Here is an 8,833-nt window from a genome sequence, read left to right on the forward strand (position 1 = left end):
TTTGTAATATGGTTGCTGTGATGTTTGAAAGTAGCAACAGGTTTTTTCCTCTGAAATTGCCTGAAATACCAAATATGAAGCAAGCCATCATCGCTACTAAAGAAACTGAATGGTATTCCTTTTAAAGAATATGATAAGGAGCTTGTTATTTTTTGCACTGATATCTCATTCAGATCTCGTCCTTACTTTACATATTAGTTATCACTGGCAAAGATCCCTGTGTTAATGTGGAATCCGGCTGGTATGTGCAAGATGCATCTGCTGTGGCTAGCGTGGTGGTGGCCGCATGCTTTATGGGCGTATCTATTTACACGGGTTCTCCCGTATACCACGCTGTTGGGTCTCTTTTAGTAGGTAGCTTGGGGGTTGTCGCTTCGCTTATAATTTACACTAATGTTTTCGCTTTGGTTGGCAATTATTGGAATGCTTTTGTTTTTTAAGGGAAGAAAAACTTTTTTTTTAGATCTATACCTCAGGAACATTTGGAGCGGATTCATTCTGAGCTGAAAAGTGATATTATGATGTGAGCTATACATGACCTGAAAGGTATCTATATTGGCAAGTCTTTGGTGCGTTATAAGGCTGAAATAGATTTTGACGGTTGTAAGTTAACTCGCTTTTATTTCGATAAACAAGAACTAAGCGAACTTCTAAAGGTAACAAATATCGAAATTGTGCTATAATTTAGACGGATTTTCTTCCCCTTAGGTATGTGCAATAATGTGTCCACAGAGACAGCCTTTTTCGAGCCGTTGCGGATTCCTCCTGACGTTGTTCATCGCGCTTCGCACCTTTTCCACGGACACAGGACGGTGTCGCTCCTCGCGTATTTTTCCGGCCAGTTCTTTGTACTTGCCTTTAATCGGCCCCCCTGGTAGCGCCACAAGTGGGTTGTGCGCCGACTCCGTAACCGTTACAGTCAATTTTTCGCCGACTGAGCGCACCACATAAAGACCCGCGAACATCGACTTGGTCGTCTTAAATCTTATCTACTGGGTTAGCCGGCAGCGATAGTAATACTGTAGTCGCCACGAAGTAAATTGAAAACAAGTGGCCAAAGAAATGTAGTTACTTAGTATAAAACCCGGGATCACTAAATATTGCGTTGCCAGATAGATCAAGACCACCCTTCGAAGGGACTAAAGGGCCGTAAACTTTTAATCAACCTACTACTACTTCCGGAGTAGTGAAGCACCGTAGTATAGAAATTGTCTCACTCATGGACGAGCGCTTGTTCGGTGTGAACGGACAATGTGAAGCAATAGTAAGTATTCACATAAAATCCCTACACAGAGCTGTCCAACATTGTCATTGCGTAGGTCCATTGGAACTTCTTCCAAAATCTTTCGAGTAACATCAACTTTCTTCTTCTTTTGCTAACCAGACAATAAGTTGGCCACTCACTTGGCTTAACAGGCTTTTATTTGTCAGCTCATGCAGGAAAACGCAAATGGGATAAGCGCGAGTGTTCGGGAAAGGCCCTACACATGTACAACAAGAAATGCTTTATTATTCTTTATTCTTTTGCATTTTTCTATTTAAAATATTCAATATTGGATTTCATTTAATATCAAACAGAGTTTGCCAAAAAGATTATTTTTATATAAAAGCATATATTTACAATGCAATCAGTTAATATCAGTTTTTAATAAACTTTAAATAAACAATAAGCGTATAAATAGAAAAGGCATCAATAACCGACATTGCCCCATCCATGTTTGCATATCTCTCAGATCCACAAAACCGAATATTCGTTTACGACCATTTACAACCACGCTTGACATCCTGAATGTGCCTACAGCTGACGCGGAGAGCGTAGGCGCCGGCAAAGAGGTAGACAAGGCCACGCCCAGGAAAGAGGTGGAGGAGGTAAAAAGCAAGTCATCATAAACAAATTTTATTATGGCTAAGAGGATAATATTTTTTATCAACCTTATTAATTAATAAAGTAATAACTTTTAACTTTTAGTGGTTAAATTCCATTTTCATTGTAAAATTAAATAAATAGTCCGACAAGAGTAGATATAAAAAGAAAACATTTATGTGTACCTTGAATTGTGAATAGGCATATGTGCCCTGAGCCATTCTGACCTGCCACCAATAATAGGAGCTCATGATTGCGTTTATTTATCGTCGTACTCGGGGTCTTGTATTAAAGTTGCAATAGGCACGATAAAACTCTACGACCGATTTTGATGATGATGATCTTTATTGAAAATGTTACTGAATTTTTTGTAACAGCTTGAGTAACTACGGAAGACAGCATTATGTTGGAGACGACTTTATCAAAAAAAAAAACAGGTTTAAAAATTTTAACCTTGAGAAGTTCCTTTGCAGTTAGAAGAAAAATTCTCTTTGCTACAGGAAGTTCATACGAAATGGAACATGAGATTGATATTGGTGTCGGACGGTACAGACCAGTACAGCGTCTTAGAATTGAGTTCATATTTACGGTAGGTAGGTAGACCTTGAGGTAGACCTCCACAAACTTCAACTGAATTTTATCTGAACACAAGAGTTCGCGACGAAAGGAAATTCAGGATCCACACTCTACATTGTGACGGTGTATTAAAATCAGTTAGAATTTGACCTAGTTTCCCCAGATCGACACAGTCATACGCTTTATTGATGTCTAAACTAAGCATAACTATTAACACCAGTATTCCTTTGGCTTGGTTTTTTTCAGGAACGCGATATAATATTAATTTCAGCAGTGAGATCAGAGTACCATATACTTAACGATGTGCATTAGGTTTCATCCAAAACGGGAAACTGACAATATCAATTGCTAAAATTAGTTTGTGAAGAGATTAAAAAACTTCCAAAATGCTTTGAGGCAAGTCTTTCTCTTTCCATTTTATTATTAAGTGTACACAATTCATTCGATGATTCTTCCGAAGCAGAAACCCACACTACAAAAGTTTTATAAAAAAATCACCGCAAAGTGCTCGAAATTGCAAAAGAAATGCTGAATTGCTTTGAAAACTAAAAGGCTTCATTTTATAAAAGCACGAAAATGGTCGCATGATTCCGAATCAATTATACGGGCGTTTGGAGGCGAAAAAGCAGCTAAAGGTTAGAATTTGAATTTCTCCTATAAATATATATATATATATGTATACGAATTAATGTATCTGCTTCCCTTGTATTTAAATAAACTTTGCCCATATTATGACGTGCTGGATATCATTTTTGGAAGGGAAGAATCTGAAGGTTGCCTCTATAATGGTTCGTAATCGCAGGGCAATAAATTAAGGAGGAGAACGTAGCTTATGAGCTTTTTTATTTTTTTTCTTCCAAACATCGCGATAACATGCAATTTAAGAACAGAAATATCTTTTATGAGCATAATATTGTACGCGTACGAGACTCCTTAGCTTCCCTTTTGTGACAGTCCTACTGTCCGCATACCTTTCGCGGTAATATTGATGCTTTCAAGTTTTCAATAATACGACCAACTCCTGGTTGAGAAAGGCGGGCCGAGTCTGGTGCACATAATGTTAACCAGCTAGCTGTGTCAGCCAACCTTTTTGGAAAATGTACATTTAAGCTGCGCCTCAAAAATTTAGCGATAACGAGTATACTCGTGTAACACGAAATTAGGTTGTAACGAAGAAACTTGACGAAATCACGTAAGCACTTTCTAAAATACAGTGTTATGAAACATACACATTCATAATGATAAAATTTGATAAGGAAGTCCGACCAGAACGGACCATGGCGCTTATATTAGTCATACAAAAAATGTTTTGTACTTGCCGCAGATTAAATTTGCAATTACATAGTTGCACGGAACGGATCATTTTAAAAATTCTTTCCAAAACGAACATGAAATCCTTTATTTTTCCTCTTTATCAAAAAATTCTTCTCCTGCTTTTCCGAAAAAAGTTTTTTTTTTATTGTATTTGCATACGTATTGAGTATAGTCTTTTACTACTAAATATGAATTTTAATCGCTAGGCTTTATCCCGCCTTGTTTTAATTAATTAACTAAACATTGATTCGTTGCAGATAATATCAAATCATGTAATAATAGCGGTGATGAAGATCTTTCGGCTTATTTCGAAATGATTGATAAGTTGCTTAGTAATGACAATTGTAATAATAATGATTCTCCAACCATGCGAGAATGGGCGTATATGTTTGTTTACACGTCTCAATAATTGAACATGTATTTGTATAGAGTATGGGCACTTTAGAGAATAAGCGTATATGTTCTCAATAATTTGTATAAGAATAATAATAAAAGTTATCGAAAAAGAAATATCAAAAATGTCAAAATATTTTAGGAAACTTTCATATATATATATATATTTTTTTTTTCGGAATTTTTTTAATTTTAAACTCCGTAACAAAATTTTGCTCATTGAAATTAATGGGCCAGTATTTAAAGTAAATACAATTTAGCGAAAATTAATCGATTCTGACAAGAGCTGCAGGATGCACCGTTAAATATCCCATTTTCTTTCTCCAGTCTCTACCATAATCTCAAAAGGGTTAACTGCAGTGGCGTTAGAATTTTTAAAGACCTGTCGTTCGATTTTCGCATATTATTGAATATTTCCTGTTAATTCTTCGATATATTCATACAAGTGGTTTTATATAATATATAATCTTATATATATAAGTGTACAAAAAAAGAGCATTTATCTCCCCTTGAACGCATTTTGACTAGTTTTAGTAAATTTTGATGTCATTCTATTTGACTATGTTTTAATTTAATTTACAAGTTCTTTTTAAATTTTTACAAGGTTCTCGTTTCCTCACATAAGCTGACTTTACAATAGAATGTGACTAAGAAACCATCAGAAATGTTGCTTATGGATAAATACCCGAACTCATTCAGAAACAATAAAAGAGTATTTACAAGAATATTTCCGATTGTCTTCGTCAGCAAGTTGGTGAGATTTAAAAGCCAATTTTAGATTGCAATTGAAATAAACCTAGACACCGGTCCACAGCATACAATACATAATTTTATAATGCAAAATTATTCCACTTTTGTTCAACGTCCAAATAACCTTCGTATGTGTTTGTGTTTTCTCATTATACGTATATTTTCCTTTTTTTGTATATGTATCAGCAACAATATACAACCTCAACTATTCTGTTAAATGAATAAGTGAAAAATACCTAAAAATACCCACAGAGACAAGGTATCCCTTTTTGGCCTTGAGCTATAGGTTGATTTTTTTGTATTATGCCTTCATTATTATGAAAGCAAAGTTCTTCGCCAGCTTTTATAAAATTCTTAGAAAATATGGCTGAAAAATTAAAAAAGAAAAAAAATTTTATTAATTATTAACGAATCTAATGGTTTTACCTACCTTTGGTAAGGGACATTCAATGTGCACTGTTTTTATTTGGCAATTTGGGTGGCAGCTATGATTTAAATAACGTCCAATATTACCTTTCCGACTCTGATCGACCGTGGTTAATAATACTTTATTCGTTGTTCCGCCACCATTCGATATGGACTCACAAAGGCTTAAATCATAATTCATTCCTTGTCTTGTATCATTTTCTTGCATGCACTTTTGAGCTTGCTGTCTTGTTAATAGTTCACCGGCATATTCACATATAAAAGCTCCTTTTGGTATAGTTTCAGTAGTTGTCAAACCTTTTGATTGATATCTATCGGAGTAAATGATCTTCAAATTATTTCTGGGACCATTCCGTACCAAACGGTTTACAATTTCTTTTGTTTACAAGCATATAACGAAGTGCATTCATAAATTAATTCTTGAAGCTTTTCCGGTTTTAATGCAAGCCGGAATTTCGCAAAACTTAATTCAACTTTTCAGCTTTTCTGCGAATGGTCTTAAAGGGCGTTGCATCATAAAATGCTGAAGTACAAGATATTCTGTTTCTTTAATTTATTTTTATAGTATGGGAATCTCGACGCTCACCTTATGCCATCGAAATCTCCTCAATTCTATTTTTCCACAACTTGGCGACCCTGACCCAATCCGTTCAGGATGTACTTTTTTCTCCAATTAGTGAAAATTGCTTCACTTAAAGGGCATTTATTCGTTCCATCAACACATCCGTTCCCTATGAATTCCGTATGTAATTCGTCTTATGATATCATCTTTTGTCTGACTGCTAGTGACGGAGTGCGATCTATGGCTGCATGCACGTAGAAAACGTTATATATATATTTAAAAAAACGAATTGTGTCAACAATGTTCAAATAATTTACAGGCATATCCGAGTCAGCGGAATCGCATAGGAAATCTCCAGTATATTTGCACTAAAAATGAGCTGTCAAAACCATACGTAGTTATAGAGCTTCAACAATCATATGATCATAATAAAGTTTCTGGAGCTAATCATAGCGATCCTAAGCTCGGTGGCAATTCATGGTCGTGCTCTTTTATTCTATTAATATTTTCCAGATTACCTATTCTTAACTTAATTAAGAAACAGAGGTAAATTTAAGCTATGATTATCAAGTATTCATTCAAAGATAATTGAGACTTTTTTACTTATTTATGTATTTGAAATAAATGTATTAAGTAAGATTTTAAAAGCTTTACTTAGTACTTAGCTATGCATTTTAAAATCGAATCGGTACAATGAACGTAAACCAAACTCCAATTTGACTAAAGTTAAAGATGTTGATTTCTTTAACATAATCAACGGCCAGCTGTTTAACTCCCTGAACATTCGACTCTGTTCTTTAATTTATAGAGAAAAAGTGTGCAAGTTGTATTCGAAAGGAAAGCACCCGTAAAATGTAAACAGAGAGAGCGTGTCAGTTGAATTCGAAAGAGAAATTATAGTTAGTTACGTAGAATTAGCTTTAAACCGAGCTCCAAGTTGGGATAAAATAAGTTAGGGAGTCGGTCGCGAGGGTCGCGAGAGATCAGACGTCTCGTTAGGCTTGAAAGTAGAAATACTAGACTGATTAATATTATTAAGGGTAGTGCAAAGTGGAACACTACACGACAGAGCAATGTCTTTTCACTGTTCAATAATATTTCAAAAATAATGAAAGTTTGGCGGCTACAGTTTGCAAATTTCGCAGAATATATGAGCGGAATAATGATATAAAAGATCATGTGATTTAACTTCGCTGGATTTCTTCTTTCGGAGTTATTTGAAGTCAATGGTCCTTGCCAAGAAATTCACAACCAACAGGATGCATGGAAGGAGGATATGCATGAAAGAAAATTTCGATGAAAGTGTGCTTACGTGCCAGCAAAGCCATGGAATAAAAAAATTGCAGTTAAAACAAGTGGGAAAGTTATATTCGGCGGGGTTGGAACCTCGCGTACCCAACACATAAATGCTTTTGCGTTTTTTCTAAATGACCACCATAATTGAATTACAACTAACACACTTTATCGCATTATACTCTCCAACTTCTTTTATGTTATACGTATTATAACGGTATTTTAACGAAAAAATTGGTTCACCATATCGTGACGTCCGAGATGCTTAATTTGAAACTAACACACTTAGCTTCACGCATTTTACTCTCGAAGTATAAGTGTATATTCGTTCTCATTTGTTATGCATGTATTGTGCCGATTTATAAAATAAGTGTATATTCGTTCTCATTTGTTATGCATGTATTGTGCCGATTTATAAAATAAGTGTATATTCGTTCTCATTTGTTATGCATGTATTGTGCCGATTTATAAAATAAGTGTATATTTGAGAATCCTTCACATAATTACCTCCATGATCGCAATCGACATCGCGAAGACAGCTTAGCCCACTGCAGTGACATTTACTTATTAAGGTAGAATTGTAATCGTCTTGCAATTGCATTCATTCTACGTCTTGATGCGTTTCTTTAAAGAGCACATTTTCTAAGAAATTCAATTTGACAATGCACCGACTGCTAAATCTGGAGTAAATACAAAAATCAATGACATCGCTACAAAGAAAAACCAATATGCTAAAAATTCGAAACGCACTGCGAAAAAAGAGGAAGAAAATAATGAGACAGGCAGAGCAGCTGAAGAGATGCCTGCAACTAGTAATACATCTTTACCAAAAGGCCGAAAGAAACCCATCACGCCAGAAGAGGATCCTCCAGCAGATAACGCACCCCCGCCCGCGAAAAGAGGACGCACAAAAAGGAAGACGTAATTACCAGTTATTTGAATAAAATGCGTACATTTTAATTATTACGAAAAGACGAAATTAAAAACATTTGATTTCGGTGAGATTTAATGAAAAACTCAAATTCTTTTTACATTTTAATTATTTGTGCCCATTTTTTATTTTTACTCTTGTTTCATTAAAAAACTTGAATATTTGTATTGCTATAATAACTATAGATAAACAAGAATTTATATTCAGTTAAGCTACGGCCACTTACAAGAACAAAAACCGGCTAATGTTTATATGTATAAGCTGTTCGGTTTATTGTTTATTTATTGTCAAATTTTTTCCCAACTTTTTTTCTAAATAGTTATATTTGTCTTTTGTGTTAATATTTCTTTCTTTAACTGTAATTGTAATTGAACTCAATAAAGAACAAATGTTCACGGACTTGAGCCGATAGCCTGTGTTGCTAGTGCTCAATGTGTCTTTTTTAGTCTAAGAATTCAATTCATTAGTCTAAAATTAAAATAATAATAATAATAATAAGATATATTCGATACAATTACCCAAGTGTTCGTATTCATCCTTGATGATAATATTCAATTCCATTTATGGATTTTCGGTTTCACTATTATAGTTATATAAAATAGCTAGTCAATTATGTTTTAGTTTTATTTTTTCCATTATTGGAAACCTTCTTTTCACTTTTCATTTAATTTTTATTATGTATGATTTAAGCGCAATAATACATTCTACATGTTGTTAAGCACGT

General features: G+C 34.5%; 1 long non-coding RNA gene across 1 annotated transcript; it reads right to left on the bottom strand.

The window, feature by feature from the left end:
• Nucleotides 1-4,741: 4,741 nt before the first annotated feature.
• LOC119643857 lies at nt 4,742-6,700 on the bottom strand. The gene is made up of 4 exons (XR_005248458.1): nt 6,203-6,700; nt 5,910-6,129; nt 5,328-5,846; nt 4,742-5,264 (listed from the first exon to the last, which is right to left on the bottom strand). It is a non-coding gene; the product is annotated as an uncharacterized LOC119643857 (long non-coding RNA).
• Nucleotides 6,701-8,833: the final 2,133 nt, after the last annotated feature.

The sequence above is a fragment of the Glossina fuscipes genome, unplaced genomic scaffold (genome assembly GCF_014805625.2).
Source record: "Glossina fuscipes isolate IAEA_lab_2018 unplaced genomic scaffold, Yale_Gfus_2 65545, whole genome shotgun sequence".
Classification (NCBI taxonomy): Eukaryota; Metazoa; Arthropoda; class Insecta; order Diptera; family Glossinidae; genus Glossina; species Glossina fuscipes.